This window comes from Rhinolophus ferrumequinum, chromosome 10 (assembly GCF_004115265.2).
Source record: "Rhinolophus ferrumequinum isolate MPI-CBG mRhiFer1 chromosome 10, mRhiFer1_v1.p, whole genome shotgun sequence".
Classification (NCBI taxonomy): Eukaryota; Metazoa; Chordata; class Mammalia; order Chiroptera; family Rhinolophidae; genus Rhinolophus; species Rhinolophus ferrumequinum.
The window spans coordinates 41,728,751-41,754,903 of NC_046293.1; positions in this window are offsets into that span (position 1 = coordinate 41,728,751).

The following is a 26,153-nucleotide window of genomic DNA, read 5'->3' on the forward strand; positions in this document are numbered from 1 at the left end:
TTAATTTTCCCTCAGAGGTAAAAACGGGGCAATTTTAGCACAAATAGAATAACATGATGTTTTACTTTACAAGTAAGTAGTAAATCCACAAAATGTGCTGTTCAGAATGGCAATGCAGGCAGAAAATAGAATAGGTTCCACAGGGTGTAGAAAAAATGATGTGTGATAGATTCTTTAGAAGGAGATTGGGGCTATTCAGAATGCCTGTTTAGCCCTGAGGTTTGAAATCATGAAAATAATTACATTTTTCTTTTCTAAATGTCTTTCTGATTCATAGGCACATGTAATACTAAGCTGAAAGAACCACTAATTTTACTTAGATGCAACTTGATAATCTTATGGGGATCTTATCATAGTGTTCTAGTGTTGAAAAAGATCTCCAGAATAATTAAACAAAAGCTCCTCTTACACATTTGAATCCCTGCTATCACATTCACAGAAAGTGGTGTACCTCTTTTGCTTAAACACTTCTCATGACAAGGAAATCACTAGCTCACATTTAAGTTTGAATATCTCCAGTTGTTAGAAAAGTCTTTCCTATACTTCATTAAAATGTGATGCTTTATAATTTCCATCTCTTTATTCTTTGTGGCTCTCTGAAGGAAAAGAATCATTTGTAGAGGTAATTGTTCCAAGTAAATAAAATAAAAGAATTAGTGATTTTTTTTCTGGGTAGATGAAAAGTATAAAGGCAATAAAAATGACATGTTTTCAATAAAATACTGTAAGTTTTCTGATATTTTGCCTTTATGAGAAATGAGATATTCTAGTTTATTAGATATTAAAGTTAATAAGAGTATAATTCAATTTAGTAAATAATGAGTGTCTCTTAGGTATAAAAATACGAAAGTGGAGAAATATGAAACAAATGACTACAGGTAAGTGAATTTTTAGTTGCTTGAACAATTTTCAAGTTGGAACAAGCTCACTTAGAGAACTAACATTTATACTTGAATTTCCCCTGATCAAAATGGTTATCAGTGCCTTAGACACAGGTTCAAAAAGCAGGTTTATCAAATTTATAGATAACATAAATCTGGGGATGGGGACAAATGGTTATGGCATGCGGTGGAACACTTTGTTGGAGCCTGAGATGAAAAGAAACATGTATGCCCTATACACTTGTCAACATATCCTCCCATATTGTGAACCAAATGGAAAAGGTAATAATAACTCTATAGTCAAGAACACAACTGTATATAGAAAGCTTGAACTTGGCTAGTCTGTTCACATGTCATCATCAGCCCTCATAAACTCACCAGAGGAGGGATGTGGTGGGATGGGCCACCCCGGCTTGGGAACTGTAGGATGCTTGGAAGTGACTGTTCCATTGCATAATAATGCAAGGTAAAACAAAAATATTCCATCTTTACTTAAAATTTTGATATTTTGTATATCATGGATTTTTTTCCGCATAGGTTTTTGTTTTTAAAAATATTGCATAAAATATTATGCTATTTTGAAGAGGTATTTGTACTTCCATGTTCACTGCAGTATTATTCATAGTAGCCAAGGTATGGAAATAATTTAAGTGTCCATTAATAGATGAATGGATAAAGAAAATGTGAGATACACACACACACACACACATATATGCGTATATAACGGCGATGCCAAAAAAAATGTATACACATTTTAAAAGATGTTATCTATGCTCCAGCAGCAGTTTGCCATAATCAGAAATGTCTGACGCTGATGGTAACCACTTTGAGCACCTCTTGTAATTGCAGAAGTCAAACCTGACTTGTATTCATTGGTATATATTGAGTATTACAATTTAATACAGTTTTCCTTTCTTAAAATGTGTACACAGTTTTTTGGCACTGTGAGTGTGTGTGTGTGTGTGTGTGAGAGTGTGTGTGTATCTATGACAAATACTGCATCGTACCATTTATATGTGGAATCTGAAAAATAAACTGTTAAATAACTGAATAATGCTACATTTAAAAATAAATAAAACAGAACAAATTAAAGTAAACTAGCAAGATGAAATCCATTTGGGATAAAAGTTAATCAGGAAATTCACAAAATCAACTTTTTATATTCAGGATTGGGGATTCATGGTTTAGCATCAGTTTATGTGAAAAGGAATAAAGAGCTTTGGTTGACTGTTGGCTCATCACCATGTGCTATCAGTGTCATACAGTTAGTTATTCAGGCACCAATGCAATTCTATCTGCAAAAAATAAGAAATCACAATGACAAGTGTATTCTGCACTGGTCAGACCACTGGAGAACTGCTAGATTGTGCATTTAAAGATCGACTTTAATTAAGTAGAGCATTAGCAAGGGACTAAGATGATGAGGGAATCTGGAAATGATGTCATCTGAAGGACAGTAGAAGGAAAAAGGAAGAATTAGTTTTGGGAATAGAAGATTAAAACAAGAATTAGTTTTGGGAACAAGGTAGCTCTTTTCAAACACAGTGGTTCTCAACCCTGCCTGCATGTTAGAATTACATGGGGGCTTTTAAAACTTCAGATGCCCAAGTCACACCCAGACAAGATGAATCAAAATTTTTTTCGTGAGATTTAGCCGTCAGTAATCAAGCTCCCCAGACAACTCAATGAGCACCCAAATGTGAGAACCACAAATGTACAGGACAAGTAGTAGAAAGAGCCTTATTTTGTCATATTTCATAGAATAGACCCAGGCTCTGAATATTGCAAGCTTCACAGAGACATACTTTGGCTCAACATAAAAAGCACACTTGAACTCTTGTTTTCTGAAAATATCTTGAGAGGAGGAGACCTCCATCACAGTTATAGTTCAAATAGAGGTTGGGTGTCGTGAAGGAACCTTTACTTTGGCTAGGAGGATCAATTAGATAATTTCCAATATTTTATCCATTTTAATAATTCTATTACCCTGTGCCAAAAAATTATTTAGCAATCCACTTTAGAGTGAACATCCTTTGCTTACTTTGATCTTAGAGTTAGAGGTTCATTTACTGACTGACCTACCTATTTCTGCTCTCCTACTCAATTAAGATGGATTAAAGCTGAATTAATTACATTTGCAATGAGAGCTATTAGTCAGAGCAGATTATCTACATCATAATCTAATTGCATAGGTGCAAATGACTTTGCAGAAATGAGTATTTAACAGAACATTTCTGATCATCCTTTCTTCTTCTTTTTTTTGTGTGCAGAATATAGACTATAGCATCTTAGATGAAATTTAAGTATTAGGTTTTAACTTTGATTATATTCTTATTACCAGGGGAGGGGCAAGTTGCAGTTTTACATCCTAGAGAATTGTGGGTAGGAAAGCAAGGTCAGTAGAGAGAACCATCTTTTGTCTATTTAAACAAGCATACTTCTTTCTTCACCCAGTTCAGTGACAAAGTGATAAATGATATACATGTACATCAAGTGCTGAATAATAAAAAGCTACAAGAACCAGAAGTATTAAATACTTAAGTAATGGTATTTAATGAGATTAAACTCCATCCAAAATTAACATCCTCATTCATCTACATTTATTTCCAAGTACTGTCTCCTGATAGCTTTCTTTCTTATGATACTTGAGTATTTAAAACCATTTACTTTTTCTTAGAAAACATACAATAAAATATTTCATAAATCCTGGACATTTTCCTTAGAAAGGTGAAAACCATTCGTTTTAAATAATAAAAACCTAATTACTAACAAACATTGTAATTCACTTAAAGGTAATATTATGCAGCTCTAGTCTCATGATTTGTCATCCCCTGGGTTAATATTTCTCACTGTGTGGGGTTGCAAAACTGTGTGAAAGAGAATGAAGAGCTGAGTGTAAATTCATTACCACTGCTTCAAAAACCATTCATTCACTCAAAAAATATTTACTGAATAGCTACTGTGTGCCAGGCGCTATGCTGGTGATTGGCCTACATTGTGAACAAGATAAAGTTTCTCCCATCATGAAGCTTGGGGGATAGATGATAAAAGAAATTAAACATGTAAGTGAATAAATAATGTAATTTCAGGCATTGGTAAGTGCTACACTCATAAAAGCAATGTATGGTCATCGTAATGTCACAATAAGGAAACAGAAGGCCATAGGACAAAGGGGAAATTATTTTAGACAGGTAGAAAGATCTTTTTGCGATCACATTCAGCAGAGACCTGAGATACATGAGCTAAGAAAAAGTAAAAAGATCTGAAAGAATGTGGTAGCCAGTTTCCAAGATGACTCCCAAAGATCCTTGCTTCCTGGTATTTATGCCCTTGTGTTGTCCCCGCTCACACTGTATCAGGATTGGTCTATGTGACCAGTAGAATACAGTGGAAATGATGGTGTGCAAATTCTGAGGTTAGCACATAAAAGACATTGCCATCTCCACCTTGATCTCCTGCAACATTTTCTGGGGAAAGCCAGCTGCCATATCATGAGAATGAATGCTCAAGCAACTCTAGGGACAGGGGCCACACGATGAAGGACTAAGTTCTCCTGCCAACAGCCACTACCATGTTGTCAGCCACATGTCCACTTGGAAGTGGACACTGCAGCCCCCACTCAAGCTTCAGATGATGGTATCTTACTGCAAACTCATGAGAGACCTTGAGCGAGAGGTCCTAGCTAAGCCTCTTTTGAAATTCTGACCCCTAGAAACCGTAGGATAATAAATGCTTATTGTTCTAAGTACTGAAGTTTTGGGGTATTTTGTTATGCAGAAATATGTAACTAGTACAAAAGGAAATAAGTACAAAATCTTTTGGACAGGAACAAGCTTGGCATGTTTGAAGGATGGCAAAAAGGATGGCCATTGCGGTTAGAGATTAGTGAGGAAGAGGAGAGTGGCAGGCAATTTCTATTTATGGCCTATTTCTGTTAAATAATGGGACATAACCAAAATTTTGTAAGTACTGAGTATATATTTTGTGTTTGTAGTTATTTAATTACCTTCTTGAGTTTTGTAACTTACAGTAAATCATGTATTTAACAAATCATCACTTTAAAGCTACACACAATACTATACATAAAATACTGTATTTCAGCTGTGGTTAGGTTAATGATCTTTCCAGTAGATATGCAATATATTTTTTGTAAAACAGAGGAATTCTTTGGCTAGGTTAACCATCATAAAGTATGATGAAACAACTTCAAGCTTCCAAAGATTAATGTTACATGGAGTGGAAAAGATATTAAAAATGTCAGGCTATTTGGTGATATTTGGTTATCACTAATGATCAGACACAGATGGAGTCTTTGAAGATAAAATAAAAACATAGCAAATTATTTTTTGTTGAAAAGGGAATCTCTCTGCTTTCTGATTCATAATTAAATACAATTTTTTTGGAGAAAAATAGGTCATTGTGAAAATAGACTTTTGGATCAAGGCAATGTTGTGGAAGATAAGAATAATTAGAAAATTAATTTCCATGTATTAGGGTTTTGTTTATAAATTATTAATATGACTAAATCTCAACCTTTGAGTACACATCTTTTTGATATTCTGTGCGATGAAATAGGAAGTTTTCATATAGCCCTTCTGTTGTGGACTGCAGTATGATGGCTGTCTTGAGAGCAAGTCCTTGTATGATTGATTTGTGAGATGAACTAACTGCTTTTTCATGGAACACTTCTACATGAGAAAATGATGGGCAAACTATATGATTATTCGGGTTTGGTTATTTGACAGACATTTTCTCAAAAATAAACAAAGTGAGCCTGTTTTTTCAAGGAACTTAACTGACAGTATTTGTTGTCAATGATAAAATTTGAACTTTCAGACTTTACAAATTTTTAGAAATTTGTACATTGTCCTGTGACCTTGACAGCTTCCCAATACTTAAAGATTTTATTTTCTGATCAGATCAATGGTAATATTAACAAAAGTGTGGCAGAGTCAGGATCTACACCCAAACATCCTAGCTCTATATTCTGTGCTCTTAGAGTTTATTATTCTTTCTCCCCATGCTTTTCTGTAGAACCAAAGAGGTCCAAATTCTTTAACATGCCAACCAGATGGCATTTGTCCACTCCATGAAATGACTGAGTAACAGCTATGGCAGTGGGGGTGGGGCAGACATCCAGAGATTGACAGGTGATTTCCGTGAGGTTCAGGAACAGGGGCCCTCCTGATTGGTGGCCTAGACAAACAGGACAGGTTGGGTTGACTTCCCTTGGGTAGTCCTTCCAAAACCAAAAACCAGATTCAATTATTTGAACTGACCTGGGAATTTGATTCAATAGCCCTCAGAAGACTATAGCAATCCCTCCAAATTGAAGGTACCCTTGCTTTCTTTGAGCAGCTTCCCTGAAGGATAACTGACTTGTCATTTATGTTCACTTTGTACATAGCTATTCCCACCATGGGAGGGTCCTTCAATCAGATAAAGTGGTCATTCAACTAGATAAATATGGAATATTTCTTGGACTTTCACTGAGGTGATCAGTTGTACCAGCTCCATGTAAAAATGCACTCAGATTAGTCTCAACTCTCTGACAAACATTGTTATGAGTAAGAGAACTGCCGAAGACTTCTTTTGGGGGGGCGCTGAGGCACAGAACGAGCAACTACTAATATATTTTGCTGTACCTGAATTAATGTCTCCAGCCAAGTGGAAAGGTCAATACAGAAGCTTAAGGTGAAGGCCACCTGGATTTCTAATGTAGACCGTGATGGTTTATGGGATTTGTTTAGGTGGTTATTTCCTGTATGCAGCAGGGTGTAGTTAGGGTCAGTCCTTCAGGTTGCCTTATTCTGGTGCTTGGAGTCTTGGTGATAGTCTTTAATTAAGAGTATTTATTACTGAATGAGAAAAATTGAGTAAATTAGATCCTAGCCTCAGTTTGTTAGATTAATCAGAGTGGCTGACATGGCAGCGTAAAATTGGAAACTTCACTAGAAGCCAAGATGGTGTGGCAATGAGAGGTAGATATTTTTGGGAGACAGCTCTCCTTGGGTCTCTTGTATTTCTGCACTTGTGAACAGAGACACTGATTACCTTTTCTCTTTACTACCTGTTCAAGGATGTTAGTGTGGTGAATAGTCTTGTAAGACAGAGATAATGTCTCCTTCAAGAACAAAGGTCAGACTTGTTTACAGTCTTGGAAAAGAGCCTCCCTCTGGAGGAAAGGGCAGGCAAGCTAACTGTCCATTTTAAGAGATTCAGTTTCCCTGAGCTCTAAGTTCCTCTACTGTGATACAATCCACCATGTGTACAGGAGTCACCTGGCTGTCTTGTGTCATCCTATTGGAGTTGAAGCACAGGGACCAGCATAAAAAAGTGCTGAGACTCTGGCTAGTTTTACTGTGAATAATTAAGTCCTGTACTTCTGGAGTCCTGTGTCTGCAAGCATCCTTGAAACTGTGGCAGACTAGCTTATCAGCTTGCAAGTAGGGTAAAATGTCAGACCCTTTGCAGTTCTTGACATACTGATGTCATATTTCTCTTGGATTTCTTTCTTTCCAACCCCAAATGACCATCTGGTTATGTACCAAATAGGCTCCATAGGATTCACCTGAATGTAGCAAACAGGGAACTCAGCATCTGGGATGCCAGAGGGGCAGTTTATTCAGAGTTTACATGGATTCTCATCCACTTGTTAATATACTCAGTAGATTGGTAATCTACCACAATTTACATAATAATCAATCACTGATACACTTTTAGGGTTTCTCAAGTTTTTTTTTCCTATTAATAACATCGCTATGGTGAATATTGTTCTGCATTTGTATTTTGGAATGTCTGGGAAAATTTCTAGCTAGGGAGTTCCTGGGTCAAAGTACATGCTTATTAAAGTGAACAAATATACACCAAAAAGTCTCTGTCCTACCCCTCCCCCTAGCCAATCAGTTCTCCTCTCAGGTATCCAATGTTATCTTTTCAGAGATATTTTATGTAAATACAATCCAAATATATTCTTGGTATTTCCCTTTTCTCTCTCTCTCTCTCTCTCTCTCTTAACAAAAATGATTACATATTTTACACATTGTATTGTATCCTAATGTTTTCTTTTAATATTATTTTGAGATCTTTCTATATCTGCCATAAAAATCTCCCTCATTGGTTTTCAAAAGCGTCATAGTTTTACAGTGTATGGACTTTCCTTCCCCAGTGCCCTATTGATCCCATACATTTTTAAAACCTGTCAATTATAGCACCAAGGACAAGAGAGCTAACGTGGCTTTCCTACTGCAGTATTATTAGGCTTCTTCTTCGGTAGAATATTTTGTCTCCCTTAATTTCTCAGTGATTGCACTTTATACAACAGGGCTCCATCACTGGTTTATGCCCACGATTCTCTAAGTATCAACACTATTTATGAGAATATCTGATTTGTTTTACATTGCTCATAAGTCAATCTTTCTACCTTTTGAATATTTCAGGGCCTGAATGCATCCTCCAAGTGTTCCAAGGTTATAGTTGTTATTCCCTGAAATAGGGCAAGGAGCTCCAGGTCTTGCCAGACAAAACTCAAGATGTTTCTGCATGAAGAAAACACTTTCAGACACTTGCCTTTATTATTTTTTCTTTCCTCTTGATTATGGTTGTTGGCAAAGACCTGGAGGGATTGTGATGGTTGCTTACAAATGTACTGTGTGAACCCGGTCTGGCTCAGTTCAAAAACTTTGATATATTTGTTTTCAAAAACTGGAAACAAAGGTGTTTAAAAGGAGGGTCTAAGATTGAGGGGAGGGTAATAAGACTTTACAGAGCTTACTTGTGCACTTACATATTTTCTGCTAAAATAGTTGCTTGTTGCGATGTTGACTTGTGGTTGGTATGTTTATCTTCATACCTCCTTGGTTTAAAGTTTATTCAAATTAAAATCCTAATTATTAATATTTGTATTTACCAAGAATGGTGTTTGGCTTTGCACTCATTGACTGTAATCTCATTTGTTTGGTTAATTGGTTTGCACTAGTAGCTCATTTTAAAATGCTAAGAAAAATCTCAGAGACAAATAAACATAATTAAAACAGAACATCAGTCACTTCTTACTGCCTCTTTTTCCAATGGGCAGAGAATTTCTATAGGCAAAAACAAAGTCCACTTTAAAAAAGAAGTAATTAGCGTTCTAATTCACATTTTAAGTAAGGATGAATCTCATTGCATTTAAGATGATCATTGTGTAATTTGATCAATGTGAAATATGAAATTCAAAAAGAAACACTTATGGGAAGATCCATGTAATAATGTTCTGATTGAGAGCAACATTGAAAACTTCATGAGGATGACTTTTGGTGTAGAAGCATAAACTTTGGAGTTAGATAGACCTGAGTTCGGATTTAACACCTACTATCTATGAGATCTTGGTTATTACATTTTCTAAGTTTCAGTATCCTCAACTTTAAAAATGGTTAATAATAGGTTTTAAGAATTAAATGAGATACTGTATGTCAAGTAGCTCATACATCCTAGGTACTTAATAAATGTTAGCTTATTTTTCCTTCTAGTCTTAGATAATTTAGGGAGAGTAATTAGCAAGAATAAATAAAAACAATGACAACAAAACTCCATGTATGAAATCTTCCTTCCTGAAGAAAGATAGCCAGACCTTCTGGAGAGAAGTATAAGCAACGTTTTATTATCAGTTTGGTTGGGGACTCATTAGAAGCCAGAGATCAGTCTGAATTTAAGAAGCAGGGCTACCGATAGGCTGTGAACAAAGAACATTTTGACTCTCACTGTAGAAAATCTGAGTTGATCTAACACATTTTGTGTTTTATTATGGGAATGTATTTGTTTATTTTCACAACTAAATCAATCTTTTCTCCCCTCTGGTTAATTGGGGATTTTTTAAAAAAAATGTAGAATAATAAAACTTATGATATGATTGAGCACAGTAATTTATTCTTCAAGTTGACGAAATAATTCTTCAAATAGTTTCACAGAATTATCCCTTGAATTTAAGACGGTATCCACTTCTTGTAATATGATTTATAAATGAATGATTAAAAATAAGCACACAAACAGAATATGCCAACAAATGTTTGCTTTCCAGTTTAGGAGCAGAGGAGAGGTGGAAGGTGGACTGGAGATGGGAAATTGAGAAGCAGCTAAATCCCTGGGAAGATGAAAGTAATTTTAAAAAATAATCTTAAAAAATTTTATGAATAATGAGTGCTAAGTAAGCTCAATAGAAATCAAAACTAGCTACTGTACTTGGGAGGAAATAGAGGCCCATATATAAAAGGTAGAGAAGGTCTGACTGTTAATTCATTTGTTCCACAAATATTTGAATGACTATGATGTGACAAATAGAGCTAAAAACTGAAGAATATGTGGAAGAACTGAATAAAACCACATTTGTTATAGGAAGAAGTAGAGATAATTTATAAATTCAAATACTTTATTAAGTTTACAAATGAAAGCCATATATATATATATACACACACACACACATATATGTATATATATATAAAATTACCATTCTAATTGTAAAAATTACTACTTAAAAAAATTTAATTTATTTTGACAAGTAAAAATTGTATATATTTAAAGTGTACAACATGATGCTTTGGAATATGTATACATTGTGAAATGGTTACTGCAATAAAGCTAATTAACACATCCATCTCCTCCATAGTTACTGGTGTGTGTGTGTGTGTGTGTGTGTGTGTGTGTGTGTGTGTGGTGAGAATACTTGAGACCGACTGTCTCAGCATATTTCAAGTTTACAATACATTATTATTAACTATAGCTACCACGCTGTACATTAGGTCTCCAGAACTTGGGCAAGTTCTTATGTCTGAAAGTTTGTTCCCTTTGTTCAGTATCTTCCCTTTTCCCTCACCCTCCAGCATCTGGTAACCACCGTTCTACTCTCTGTTACTAGGAGTGGTGAGAGTCTTCATCATTGACATACCTGAGATCATGGAATTTTGCTTAAATAACTTTGCGAATGGCATTCAATGCCCCTAAGTCATGCTGCATAGAGCTTGACTTCAGCATTCACCTTTCTGAAAAGTGACTACAAGAGGATTAGTGCGGCCTCATCTCTAAGACAAACAGGAATAGGGGATAAGAAGCTTTAAGTCTACATTTATAAATATATATAATAAAACAGCATTTCGTTTTCTGCAGCTAGCTTGGATTTTAAAAGATATGTACTTTGATATTTATCACTTCAGTTCCTATGCCTCCATTCCAATCAGGCAAAGAAGAAGCAAAGGGCGACTAATATATTGTGACTTGTGAATATAATGCAGAGAGTGAGGGGTCTAGTTGTTGACCTGAACGTTGAAAGGGAACCTAGAAGTGCTGCCATCCCTGTCCCCTGAGCAGCCACAGCAAGACTCCTGGCACTTTCTCTGAGTCTGGCCTGCTGGGGACCGTCTGCATTTCTCATCAACACCGTCAATATTTCAAGATAAAAAATTTGGTGACAGAGGTGAACTTTATTCCAAATCTCTAAATCATTTCTCATCCCCACGGAGGGAAAAATGTATTAGTTCCTCAGAAAGAGGCACAAAACACATTTGATTATACTACTTTGCCTGACACTGACTTATTTTACCAGTAGATTTGTTTTTAAAAATAGAAAGCAAATTATTATGCCTGAGTGACTTCAAAGCCTTCCCCAAATCCCAATTTGCAACCGTGTTGCTTCCATGGCGTACCCTGGGGGGCTGTGGGTGTGTGGGAGTGAGGAGGAGAAAGGAAGGAGGGGAGGAAGATCTAAAGAAGTGATTGGGGGGTGGGGGCAAGTTGCCAGAAGCTCAACAGTTTGAAATTACAGCCTGAATTACTTATTGTATTTCCTCTTCTGAACTAAAGCGGGCTTGTCTTAGAAAGAAAACCAAGAAAAATTAATTCCTGAGCAAGGAAGGAAATGATCACAGACATTGCAAGGTGGTTGGAATAGAATCTACAGAGAATATTTTCATAAAAAATTTTTGGCATATCCAGGCCCTTTGTAAAAACATGATTTGGTGAAAGTGATATAGAGAAAATAAAAAAATCACAAGCATTTCAAGGTTGTTTTCCTTTTTGATTTCATTTTGAGGAACGTAGAAGTACTGCTGTCCCTGTTCCCCAGCTGCCAGATTAAGCTTCCTGACCTTATGAATTGCATGACTTAACACCAACTGTGTTCAGACTGTTGTATCCTCCATCTCTCTCCTCCCTCCCTCCCTTTTCCCCTTCCTCCTTCCCACGCGTCCTCTCTCCGTTCCTCCCTCCTTCCTTTCCTTCATTATTCACTCATCTATTTAACAGTTACTATAAGCTAGACTGATAGTATGGAAATATAACTAGCAAATCTGTAAGCTTCACCAGATACTACAAAAGGTAAAGTCCATAGGCTAACCTAGTGACTGAAAACCAAGTATCATGTGGAAAATAATGTTGGTGGAGATACAGCTCCAGAAACTGTGCCTGAAACCATCCATTGTTTAAAAATAAAGACTATGCCCCTTATGAGATTTTCTTAGCATAATGGTACATCAGTGAATGTTATGACTGAAACACATTTCCAGCTATTAAGTAAAAGGTGATATTTCTTCCCTCCTTCCTTTCCTGCCCACCAACTAACCCCAGATTTGTTCATTACCACTAACTCTGTTTGAAAGAAGACTTTGTCTTTGCTGTGATCCCTTAAAAGCTGACTCTATAGGAAAAGACTTGGGTGTAGGTAGTTTATCGGGTGGATCCCAGGAGGCACGAATGAAGGAGTTGAGAAGGTTAGAGAGGGAAGAAAGAGAGGCCACTTGAGGGTGCATTACATGAGGTGAGTTGCCTCTGTAGGCAGTGGGGTTCAGTCGGCTGGGTGGAGATACTCTCAGGAACTTAGTTACTCCCTGAGGACAAGGAAATTGGAGTATACGTTTCCTTTTCTCATTGTTGAGGTTTGCTCCTTGTGTTGAATCCCTAGCACTTCCAGAATGCCCACAAGTCTGGATAAAAAGAGCCTTGCACCATAATAGCAAAGTGTGGAAATACAAAGCATATTCGAAGCAGAATAATGTTAAGATTTTTGTGTGGACATCTGTGCAATAAAGTGACCTAAGCAGTCTCTCATAGGGCAGAGAGCGCCTGCTGGTGGAGAAACAGATAGGCAAGGGCGTTTGAGGTGGGAAGTTGTCATTGTGTCCGGAAATTGTCCTTGAGAACCACTGGAATTCAGGGGTGGGGTCTGAAGAGATATGGGAGAGAGTGGGGCAATGGTATCTGTATAAGTTTTAAAATATTTAGATTTTCACTTGGTGGAACTTGAACTAAATTAAGATTGACACTTCAAAGTCTCCTCAGTGGCTACTTTTTGCTGATACTGTCTGCACATGAAGTATGCCTTCACATATTGGGACAGCTGTAAAGACACTATAAGAGGTCCACAGTGTGCACAGAATGGGCAGAGTCATGTCTTTATCTCTCAGAGTTGTCACCGGCCTCAGTGCCATCTGCTAGCATATCACTCCTTTAAGAAACTTTCAGAGAGGCATACTGCAGAGATTAGTGAAATTATTCTCTGTAAAGCTATTTGGATATTTTTACAGAGAATTCTTGACCTATTAAGAACTAAATTAAAATAATGACCTTTATAATAATTCTTTGGCAGTTTCAGAAAGCAGTTGAAAACTAGTTGTTGACATAAGCATATTTCTAACTTCTATAAATCATATGATATATATGTACATACCGTGTTTTCCTGAAAATAAGACCTAGCCAGACAATCAGCTCTAATGCTTCTTTTGGGGCAAAAATTAATATAAGACCCAGTATTAATATTATATTATATTATATTATTATATTATATAAGACCCTGTCTTATATTATAGTAAAATAAGACCCAGTATTATTATATTGTTATATTGTATTATATTATATTATACCTGGTCTTATATTATTGTAAAATAAGACCAGTTCTTATATGAATTTTTGCTCCAAAAAACACATTAAAGTTGATTGTCCAGCTAGGTCTTATTTTAGGGGAAACATGGTATATATATCTGTCACTCAGTTGGGTAACTTTTTTAAAAACTTTTAGCAGAAAAGCAGTCGCATTTCAGGATGGGCATTTGAAATGAGGTGGTAGAAGCCATTATTTGTCTGAATGGCAATAAGCTGCCAACAATTTGCCGAACAAAATAAGTTTAGCAAGACACAGTGTGATTTATAGGCAAGCATTTATAGACAATGCCTACAACATTGGGTGGTTTTCCATAATTAGTGCAGCAAGGACTGAAATAATGATTTTATCATGATAGAATGATTATCATGATATAATGATTTTATCAATATAACTACAACAATATTCCAAGAATTTCATACATTTACAGAATGTACTTTTTAAAGAGAATGATTTTATGTGCACTACCCAAAGCTGGGCATTTGTACACAGCTGTGGATATTTTCAACTCTTTGCTGTCTTCCATATGTTCTCTTTACACACACACAGGCAGAAATTAAGTCAGTAGCTAGTTAAGACCACTGACTATGTGTAGTGGTTTGTGTTGCTAAAAATACTTCTATAGCATTTAATTTACATGTAGTATTTGGTATCTGTTGCTGACACAGTCCATAATGGAGAAATTATATGAAAGATCAGATAAATTTTTCTTGAAATATGATGATGAGGAATATTTGATATATCTCACATGTGGGATTGTTTATTATTTTCATGCTTATTTAATGTCTGTTATGTGTACTGTTAAAGATGTAAAGATAATAGAAATGGTACTCTTGTTTGAAGAATTCATAGTCTCTTGGGGGAGAAAGAAATGCTATCTTTTTGCATCACATTTCCTGTTCGTTGGCGTTCCTTTAGACGCCCTAGCAAAGAGAGCTTTTGCATACATTCTCTTGGATTAGGATTTTAAACTGTTTTTTCAAAAAGTTATAAAACAAAAAGACTATTTTTACTGAATTTTGTTTATTTCTCATCTTTAAAATGAGTAATTGGACTGGTTACCATGTAAGTTCCCATATAGCTATAATTCTATATTTAATATAAATATACAAGTAGTTATAATTTTCCATTGTAATATAAATGGGTTAGGGAGTAAGGTTGGGGAGAGTGGAACGTTCTCCTAGGAAAGAAATTGTGGCTCTCAACCTGAAGATGTTTTATAACCCAGTACATAGGTACTACTATGTACATTAGAGCACATTTCCTCAGGCCTGATGAGAATTTACTATGACCGAGTACACAGCTATGAAATTTCACATTCTTGTTCTTTGAATCATTCATCTGACTGAAACAACTTGAATTTTTCATATTTTGATTTATAGCCATTTTATAAATTTGCATTACTTGAAATGTCTACGTAATTGCATATTAAGATCTGGGGAAAAAACGGAGGCAGTTGCTTTCACTTTATTTTTGTCAGATGTAGTGCATTCCTGGTACACACAATGACTAAATAATTCGGGGCAATTTTGCTTTGGATGTAATCAAGATGACATAAAACTTCTCAGCAGTAGAGAAGTTGGAAGAACCGGCTGTGGCAGACCCCTGGGAGAGATAAATGTTTTATTGTGTCATATTTGCTATGTAGCCTCATTTTGATTTTTATTAGGTTAGGCTTTTCTTTTTGATTACTTTTGCTACACTCCCTCTGCGAGGGCAACATTACAGGGGCTTTAAAAATAGCATGTTGAACCAATAGAAACCGATAAGACACCACTCTGGAATGGTGGTTTGGCTATAAAAGTGTTCTCTGAGCGAAATGATGCCATGTTTCCCCGAAAATAAGACCTAGCTAGACAATCAGCTCTAATGCATCTTTTGCAGCAAAAATTAATATCAGACCCGGTCTTATTTTACTTATAGTAAATAAGTAAATTACTTATAGTAAAATAAGACCGGGTCTTATATAATATAATTAATGATATTAATTTTTGCTCCAAAACATGCACTAGAACTGATTGTCCAGCTAGGTCTTATTTTCCGGTAAACAGGGTATGCTTACGACTAACTTCACTCACATTTGCTACTGTGAATATTCACATATTGTCACTATTTTAAGTCTTCTCTCTTTCAAAGAATATTGTTAACTTAGAAGACGCTTAAGAGATGCCAGTGAGGTTGAGGACAAAAGCATACAAAATATTTTAATGTAATGTGATTGTGTGTCCTCTGACATGGAATGGGCAATAGAAGCCCAGACTGTTATTTGTGCAGGTAGAGGAAGCTACTGCACACCATTTTGGACTGCTACCCAGACCCTGGAGCCATTATAGTTTTAGTAAAGATGCTTAAGTAAGGGGTGGGGAATGGAGAAGGATACTGGGGGATGTGAGTAGTCCTTCTACCCTTTTGCATTCAGGTACTTGGGAAATACTCCAAGACTGATAAATTTACCTAGTTCCTTCTCTGTGTCAAACTACTGCTCCATACACCTCACTGTTATCTAACTTAATCCTTTCAATGGATCTTTGTAACTACCCTTCTTGCAAGCAGAATTGACCCAAGTCTCACCTGTCTGAGGGTACAGATGAGGTCCTGCTAACACTCAAATTGCAATGGCACTTAGCTTTCCTCATGTGATAGCCACCCTTCCAGTCTCTCCCCAGGAGTATCCCATGTGGGCTCCAGAGCGAAGCCACTTTTGTTCTTTTGCTCTGATTCCCACTTTGATGTGATCAGCATCGCCTCTCCTGGGAATGCTCTCTCCAAGCTTTTCTGCCAAGCAGAGCCCCTCTGGGTTGCCAGCTGCCTGAATTGAGTCTGAATTGAGGTCAGTGGCAGAGTGGGGTGCTATAAGAGGGATTCAGGGCAGAGGATGGCTTTATCTCCATTTCAGCGCCGCACCTTTCCATCTGGACCTGAAGTTGCATTGCTTGTACCGTTGTTCTATACTATCCCCTGCCCCAACCCCACCAGTTATTGCTTCTTCAACTTCTGTCTCTAACTCCTTTTTCCATCGGAGATCCAAAAGAATCCCAAGTATGAGAGAGAGAAATAAGCACGAAAAAGTAGTTTGAATTTTAATTCCTAAGAACTTTGTGTTATTTGAAAGTCAATCATATGCAGGGGTACTGAAAGGTCTCATTTCAAGAAAATAGTTACCAAAGAACAATGGAATCTGTCATGGCATTTGGAGGGAAGCAGTGATTTATTATTTTCAGATGTATGATTAATTTAAAATGTTTTTAATTGTGCCTTGTATGCTGTACGGAACAATGGACATTAATCTACACACTTTGGCTTACTACAACATAACTCAGGTCTTTCGAGTTTTATTCAGAACACTGTGGGCTGCCCTACTCCTTGTAGTCCCGCCTTCTCTATTCCACTCTGCAACCCAGGACGGATGGTCCAAACTCATTCATAGCAGAGAGGCCCAGACCAACTGCAACTTCCCTCTCTTCACTCCTAGGAAAATGTTTACATTGCAACTGTCAGTTTTCTTTCCACTGTGCTCAGTGTCCCTGACAAAATATTAAGGCACCCCAAACCCCACTATTTAATAATAGTACAGATTGTAATACTTTATTGGTACTTCTAACTTTTAAAGCACTTTGCTCATATAATCATATTTTATGCTGATAAAAATCCTAACAGAGGGCTGGAGCTGATGTTACCAGGTGGCTTATACATGTAACAGAGAAGAAATGGTTGAGAGGTGTGCCTAGGACCATCTACTTTGTGGGTGTCCCAACTCTTTCAATGGAGTCTGTTGACTTCAATAGATTTCATCGGAGGCCTTGATGTAATGACTCTGTTTTTGTTTCCATCATTTTGAAAAGCCATGTAGAAAAAAATTGATAATGAATTATTTATTCATTTTTACATTCATTCACTTAAAATATTTATAAATACCTACTACTTTGGTCTGTGAATACAGCTGGGGGAAAAACAGTCAATAGACTACTTTCATTCTAGCTAAAATTCTAGCAAGCAGCCAAGTCCATACACAAAACATAAGTAGGATATGTATCCTGCACCAAGTTGAGAAGTGCTAAGGAGACAAAGCAGGAAGGGGGTTGGCAAAGGGCTGTATTTTAGGCAGATGAGGAATTTGTGTAAAGACACAAAGGAGAAGACGTGAAGGAGGTTGGGCTTACATGATTTATAGCTGATAGTTTTTGACTTGCCTTCATACATATAAAGTCCTTTGGACCTCATCAGGGAGAATATTTACAGATGAGAAAAATGAGTATCAAGGATTTGCCCAAAGTCATGCAGCCAACTAGAGTCCAAGCTGGACATAGAACTTTTATTTTTAAATCCCCAGTCACTGTTGTTTCCACTCTACAAACTCTGCCTGTGTAAACCAAGACTGAACATCTTTTGGGGGTTCATAGAAAAATAGGTTTAATCTTTTCACAATAAAACTTTAAAATCCACTATTTTAATTTAAAACGTAGAAATCAAAGTGTTTTAAGATATCTTTTATCACATTTTAATCATATCCAATTACTCAAATTTGGTACAATTGTTTTAACAACTTCTCATTTTGCCTACTTAAATTCAATTAAATAAATTTTATTAAGTACCAGCTATGTGTACAGGAAACTGTTCTATTTCGTGAATAGCAGAATGGGATTAAAAAGCCTGAATAGTCAAATGAGCCATCAAGTCCATCTGACTGTTTTTTGTGATTGTGACATAAAGATCCTTGAGGTCCTAGTTTTTGGGATACTAGTTCTCGCAATGGCATATAGGACACAGTTTTATTTTATATCTCCTAGCAAATATACATCCTCATAAAGTTGGGTCCTCAAGAATTGGGTCCTCAAATTTTGCTTGCAGAATATCAGAAATTGTTCCTATTAACATTTTTATTAAGATAACCGGAAAACAAAATGCAAAGATGCTTCCCAACCCTAGACCCACAGGACAAATAATGATGCTTTGAGTAAATCAAAAGGCTCCTTGATTGCTCTTCTCATTCTTAAGATGGAGAAGACTAAGAAATATAGCTATAGCTTTCTTTCCTTAGAACTGAGAATTCAATGCAGATTTTTCATCTTAATGCTAAGTGAATGGCCAAGTTCTGTGGGCTTGCTTCTCATTGCTCAGAATTTTGTGGTACTCAGTAGGCAGCAGTATGGCCACAGTTCGCCTAAATTGCAGGGTGGTACTATATCCACATTGCCTCCTCACCAGGCCTGTGGGGAAACCACCAGTAAACACAGGAGGTGATGTTAGACTCCCAGGTTGCAGTCATGGTAGCTGCAAATTGGTTTTTCTCCAGGCCCCTTTGAAAACCACCACTTCATTAGGCAATCGACATGTCCACTGACATCATCTTTGCCTCCTCTAGGTCTTGAACTTTCTTGACTCTCTCCCTCCCAATAAAATAAGCCATTTTCTCTAACCATGATCACTGTTGTCCCTGTTCACTGAATTAGAGCTTCCGGGTTTTGGTAAATGGTCTCCTGCAAGTGACGCAGCCACAAGTGGTTCTCATCCACAGCTGCTGCTGCTCCCATGGCAACAGATGTGTTTGCATTTCACAGGATTATTCAACTTTTTTTTTTTTTTTTCACCTCTGCAATTCAGGAAGAAGAAAAATTGATGTGTGAAAGGGGAAGATATTGCTATGAAAAGGGATAGGAAAGGAAAAGGATTTTTAATGACGGGCATTAATAAAATATTCATAAAAGACCATGCTTGCTTTTAGGGGAAAGTAATAAAGGTAGGGGCTGGTGGCTTTGTGAGAAGCACTAAAATATTTTAAAATCAGGAATAAATATAGATTTTATTGCAGGCTTGGATGTAGAGTAAATTGTATTTATCATGAAGTTAAGAATTGTTCTGTATTCAACTCCAGGAAAAGATTATATGTGAACACAGTGGTTTTCACACCCTCTAGGAAGTTTTTTCTTTCTGATCTTCAGATTTTTGGCCTATTGAGGACTCAATGTTTGTGTCCCTCCCCTCCTCTCTACCGCCCCCATGTCATATGTTGAAGCCCCAATCCCCAATGTGAAGTATTTGGAAATGAGACCTTTGGATGGTAATTAGATTTCAATGAGGTTATGAGGGTGAGCCCCCAGGGTGAGATTAGTACGGCTGTAAGAAGAGGAAGAAACATCTAGAGCTTTCTCTCTCTGTGCTTGAGAACCAAGGAAAGGGCATGGGAGCACACATCGAGGAGGTGTCTGCAATCTAGGATGGGGTTCTCACCAGAACCTGACTATGCTGGCACCTGTTTTTGGACTTCCAGCCTCCAGAACTTTGAGAAAAGAAACGTGTTTTTTTTAAGATCTCATCTATGGTGTTTAGTGATAGCAGCTTGAGCAGACTAAGACAGGGTCCTATCATTGAACGGATGGAGATGAACCATTCAGTGCGGACACACGTCAAACATTGTAAAGCAGGAGCAATGCTACTTTTCTGTGAAAGATTATGTCCTGTGGATATGCTCTGTTTGTGTGTTCCCATCACTTAACGCTTCAGGTGAGACAACTTTCTGTTGGAGGAAAGCCCTGGTCATATCTCGGATCTAAAGTCTTTCTGCTCATTTGCACCTAGAAGTGGAAGCTGAGACCCATTTTAATCCCTGTAAGTGTTCTGTAGCTGATATATTGACAAACTGTAGGCAAGACAGTATTATTTGACAGGAATCATTTTTCTCCATGCAGCTGTCCAGGAGCTCAAATAGTTAAAATATAAATAAACTATTAACCTCCATTTCATTCACTTTCTAAGGAAATGGGAACTGGGGAGACTCCTTTAGTTTTGTTTAGTGGGGTGGTGAATGGGAAAAGCAAAGATAAAGGTTAGCTTACTAGGATATAGATAGACCAAGAAAAATAAGATCCATGAAAGGTGGCAGGGAAGAAGACAAGTAATGGAGGAAGGAAAAGATAAAGTGAGGCTGAGAGCAGATTTTGGAGTTTGTAATGGGCAAGAGAGGGAAGAGAAGAGAGTAGTTGCTATGTGCATGGAACTCTGAGGGAACACAGGAAATATCTAAAGAGGGTTTTAAAATGTATTGTGTTTGCTGTGTGATGTAATTCCCCCTTTGCTAACTTACCAAATGGCCTTAGCCAAAACTTTGATAATTTTTCTCTTTTTTTGTAAATTTGAACTTGGATTTTTTTAAAGTTATGACATTACGGTGAGACTGGAAATAAGATAAACTTTAAGTTTTACTTATCTATATGAACTGCCAAGACTTCTTAGCATCCTGCCTTCATGGGACTTCACTCAAATGACTCAATTCTCCTCCTTAGATGTCCTGTGGGCACCTCAAAATCAACATGTCAGGCCTGAATGTTTCACAGTACTCTATCTTAATCTTAGTCTGCTACCTCTACGTCTCCTTAATGCTCCATTTCTGAAATCTCTGAAACACCCTTGAATCCCTCTGCCTAACCTGCACCTCTTTATGCAGCAATCTTCTCCATTTCATTAAAAGTTATTAACATCCACTTAGTGATTCAGCTGTTCACCCCTCACCCCCAAACTATCAGCTTTTGTGGTAGATAAGAAATGTCTATAAATTCTTGGTAGCTCCTTCCATCAAAAGGTGGACTCAATTTCCCAACACCTTGCATCTGAACTGGCTTTGTGAGACTTTGCCTAATAGAATGCAGTGAAAATGATACTGTACAATTTTCAAGCACAGACCTTAAGAGAACTTACTTCTTCCATTCTCTCTGTCGCAGTGTTTCTCGACTTCAGCACTATTGACATTTTGGATCAGATAATCCCTTGTTGTTGGGGGCTGTTGATATTTATTAGCATCCCTGGCCTCTACCACTAGATGCCAAGTAGAAAGCCTCTCCACATACCGCATCATCCCGTCCCAACCAAAAAAGGTCTTCAGAGATATTGCCAAATGTCCTGGAAAATGGGGCAAAAGCGCCCCAGTTGAGGACCAGTGCTCTATGAGAAAGCTGCTGCTATGTGAGTAAGGGTGGGCTGAATTACAGAGGATAACAGACCATGTGGAGCAGAGGCCTCCCAGATTGACCATCTTAGATTATTCTGGAGTATCCAGTCTTAGCGGGGAAACCAGCAGCCCACTCAAATCAATGGGCCCCCCTGTGTATGGCCTGAGATTGGATTGAAGTTTCATTTGTTCCATAGGCTCATCCAATTGTTTCCGTACAATTTAAAAGATTATTCTCCCCACCCCCCCCTTTTTTTTTTAGGTTAGGTGGATGTATCTCTACATGCGTGGTCTGTTTCGGCTCTTTAATTTAGTCCATGAGTCTACTCATCTATTCTTGCAAAAATAACACACTTTCTTAATTATTGTTTGTTTATTGCAAGACTTGATATATCGTAGCTTAAGTTCTTTCAGTACCAGCCCCTACCACCACCATCACCACTACCTCGTCTCCTCCTCCTTCAACAGTGCCTTTGCTATTTTTGATTTTTCACATTACCATATATATTTTAGAATCAACTTGTTGCATTATACCAAAAACTCGTTGCTATTTTGATTGGTATTACATGGAAACTAACTCAATGTAGGGAGAATTGATATCCTTAATATGGAATATTTCAATCTATGAATATGATTTTCTCCCACTTGTTTTGGACTTTAATTTCTTTCCATAATATTTTATAATATTTTGTATAGAGCTTCTCATAAATTTTATTAGATTTATTTTTAGAGATTAAATATTTTTATGCTATTATAAATAGTATCATTAAAAATTCATATTCTAAGTGTTTTGCAGATGGTGTTTATAAAGGCAATTGATTGTGGTATTAATTTAGTATCCAGAAACTCTGCTAAATAGACTTATTAATGGTAACATTTTAATTTTAGATTCTTTTGGGTTGTTTTATATATATAAACATAAGTGTACAAATAATCCTTATGACATATTTGTTTTTATTGCCTTGCTTCACTAACTGGGTATGTAGTTTTTTTTTTTTTTTTTAAATCTACAAGAGAAAGTCTTAAACATATTATCATTAATTATGATATTTGGTGCTGATTTCTTATAAATATACTTTAACAGATTAAGGAAATTATTTTGATTCCTAGTTTAGTAATAGGCTTTAAAATGTTTTTTTTGATGTATATTGATTTTTTAAGTCTTCTCTGCATTGATTGAGAAGATTATCTGATTTTTCTTATTTATTCTGTTAAACTAGTGAATCACATTGATTTATTTTTAAATATTAAATTAACTTTGCATTCTTGAAATAAGCTAAACTTGTTTATGTTTTATTATCCTTTTTATATTTTACCGGATTCAGTTCCCTAATAATTTGTTTGTGGTTGGTCTGTAATTTTTCTTTATTGAAATGTCCTAGTCAAGTTTTATGATCAAGGTTATATAGCCCTTTTAAAGAGAATTTAGGAACTGCTTCGATTTTTTTTTTTTTTTTTTCATTTTCCCCCTCAGACACCGTTTTTCTCTGCCATTTTATGTATTCAGGAAGGCTGACTGCTAGGGACAGAATCACCCAGGCTGCCCTAGCTCTTTGCCTTTTGTTTGGGTTTGGGTATGGAAGGCAAGGATTGGAGATCAGAAGACAGGAGGAGTGAGTGATAAGGGTGTTTATTCATCCCACTCTCTCAGCTTCAGCAGTGGCTGCCTTTCTTTTGAACTACAGATTCTGCTAGGAGTCCCTTCTTGTGTGGCTCTAGTTCTCATGGACCTCTGATAAGCAGAGTCCTTCTTCTTGCCCCTTTAGATCTGGTGGTGCTAGAGGCTTCCCACATTTGCAAGTCCCAGGGTGCTTCCCCATCTTTTGTTTGTACTTGTAACCAAGTCCACACCTCTGTGAAGAGTTCTTCCCTTAAATCCTCTTCAGTTAAACCATTTTATGTATGCCATATTTCTACCAAGACCCTGATTGATAGACAAGTTGGTTCTAGAACTGGACTGATATTATGAAGTTAAAACCTGAAAATGGGGCTCTGAGTTTTAGTCGTCTACACATATAACAAACACACAGATAATCTCCTTGCTGGAAGAAATGTGGTTCAACTACTCCATGACACACAGCAGCTTCACAATTATTTAAAATATCACTGATGGTGGCATTAAATAGAGTGCTGCAAGTGGGCAAGGTGTTGTGATAGTCGCTCTGGGATTTAGTTGCTATGGTGATTCCAAAGTGTTGATTACAAAGATATTGAGGAAAGTTGGCCAATTATGAGTGTACTGAAGAGCTCCGGAAAACGAAAGCGCAAAATTAAATAAATAAAAATGAAATTAAATAAAAAGTGAGGCTTTGGATTTCTAAGTGATGTCATAAATGGCATATCAGAGAGCCTTTGTGAAGGCCTGAAAGAACTTCCTTATTATGTAGAGCAGACATTGCTGAGCATAAGATCTGACCCCAGATCTGATTATGAGGTGTGCAGAGTGGCAAAGTCCATTAACTTGCTAAGTCCCTTATGCTAAGGAAACTGAATGGGAAGGAATGGTACCCTACTTTGGGGAATTTGGGCCGATAAAGACTAAGGTGAGAATTTGGAGTCTCCCTATTATCTTGAAACTTCTTCCCTGCCATCTCACTTTGAGCAAAACATTACTGCCTAGCATGAATAATCTTTGATGACTTTATGTAGGACAGTTGCCTCGTCTGCAGGAACATCCCACACCATCTGTCATTACCTTGAGGTCTGTGATGAGAATGTCCAGCATAGCCCAAATGAAGAAGGGTAAGGTCTACTTTTAGGAAGAGACAACATATACTCCAAGGAAGTTACAAGACTTTGCCAATTTGTACCTGTAGGTTCTTAGAAAACAGGCATGGGGATGGATTCTAGGGTTCTCAGCTCCTTCCTTGTTTATTTTCAGCCCTACAAGGTGTTCTGCTTCCTATGTTTGTCCTACCTGTATTCTGTAGTGTGCTCTTTTTGTAATTTACCACCTTATAAAGTTAATAATTCTTTCAATTAAAATGTTCCTGTTAAAATTATTAGAGTAGTTTCTGTCTTCTGTTTGGATCCTGACAGAAACTGACAATTTTGTGGAACTCTGCAGTAATACCACCTGAGCCTGGTGTTTATTTATGGAAGATTTTAAATCACTGCTTTGATTCATTTAACAATATGGTTCAATGCATCTTTGTAATTTTTTCTTACTTTTTCCTTCATTATTATATTTGGTAATGATAATAATCATAACTTCCTTGTGATTTACTATTATTTTCCTTTTACTTGAAGTATATCCTTTATAATTCCTTCCTACCAGGTCTCTAGTTACTGTTTACTTAGTCTAAGCTATCATCATTGCTCACTTTGTATCTCTACTCATCATTGAATCATTGCACTATCCTTCTAACTAGACTTCTTGCCTTTATAAAACTCATTATCTAAATAACTACCAGAGTTACGTTTTATAAACACACACACATACCAGGTCATGTTACTTACTTGTTAAAAACCTGAAAGATATGAAAATTTACTATCTAGAATGGGTTCTTAACTTGGTTCCATGAATGAACTCCAAGGGTCTAAGATATTACTTGAAATTATATGCAAATTTTTATGTTTATAAAAGGTTATAGTGAGGTGTCTTTAACTCTTATCAGATTCTTGGGAGAGTCATGACCCCTCCGCCAACCATGGCAAATGAAGAACTACTCTTTAGAATATTTACAACATTGAGAACATTTACATGAACTATTGTAAGAGTATATAGTTCTCACTCCAGGGTATGTATTTAAGCTTTCTCAGTAAGTATGCCTGCAGGTTACTGACTGGACACTGCCTGAATTTTACAGTAAATGTTCTTGTATCCATAGTGGGAAAACCCATATAAGAAGCTTGCCAATAAAATGCTAGCTTAATAAGAATTACCTCTGTTTGGATGTACCACAAACTGCCAAAACACTTGGTAATTATATTAGTAAAACTGAACACATTTTTGTAAAAGGTACCATTTCAAATATCATTTGAACTAAGGAGGAGAGGAGATTGAACCTGTTCTTGAGGAGAAAAAACTCTTCCTCTACCCTCTTAGGTTCAGTGACAGGGGCTTGCAAATTATACTAACAAAAGATAGATAAACAGGGGAAAAGGCACAGAATTTTTATTAACTTTTATGTGCATAGGTATTCATACAAAGAAAGTGAAACTCAAAGAGGTGGTTAAACTCAGGGGATTATGTACCATTTTAACAAAGGAAAGAGGGCCTGGGTTTCAAGGAAATATAAATTATGGGGAAGTGACTAGGAAATATATGGGGAAACTAATGGAAGATAAGGGATTAGTAAGGTTTGTTTATGCAGACTCATTTTGATGCTGCATTTCTGTCTCCAGTGATGAGTTGCTCTTCTTTTCTTGTTGTGGGGGCGGGGGGAACACCTTCACAAAGGGAAATTTATGTCCTGCTTTTAGG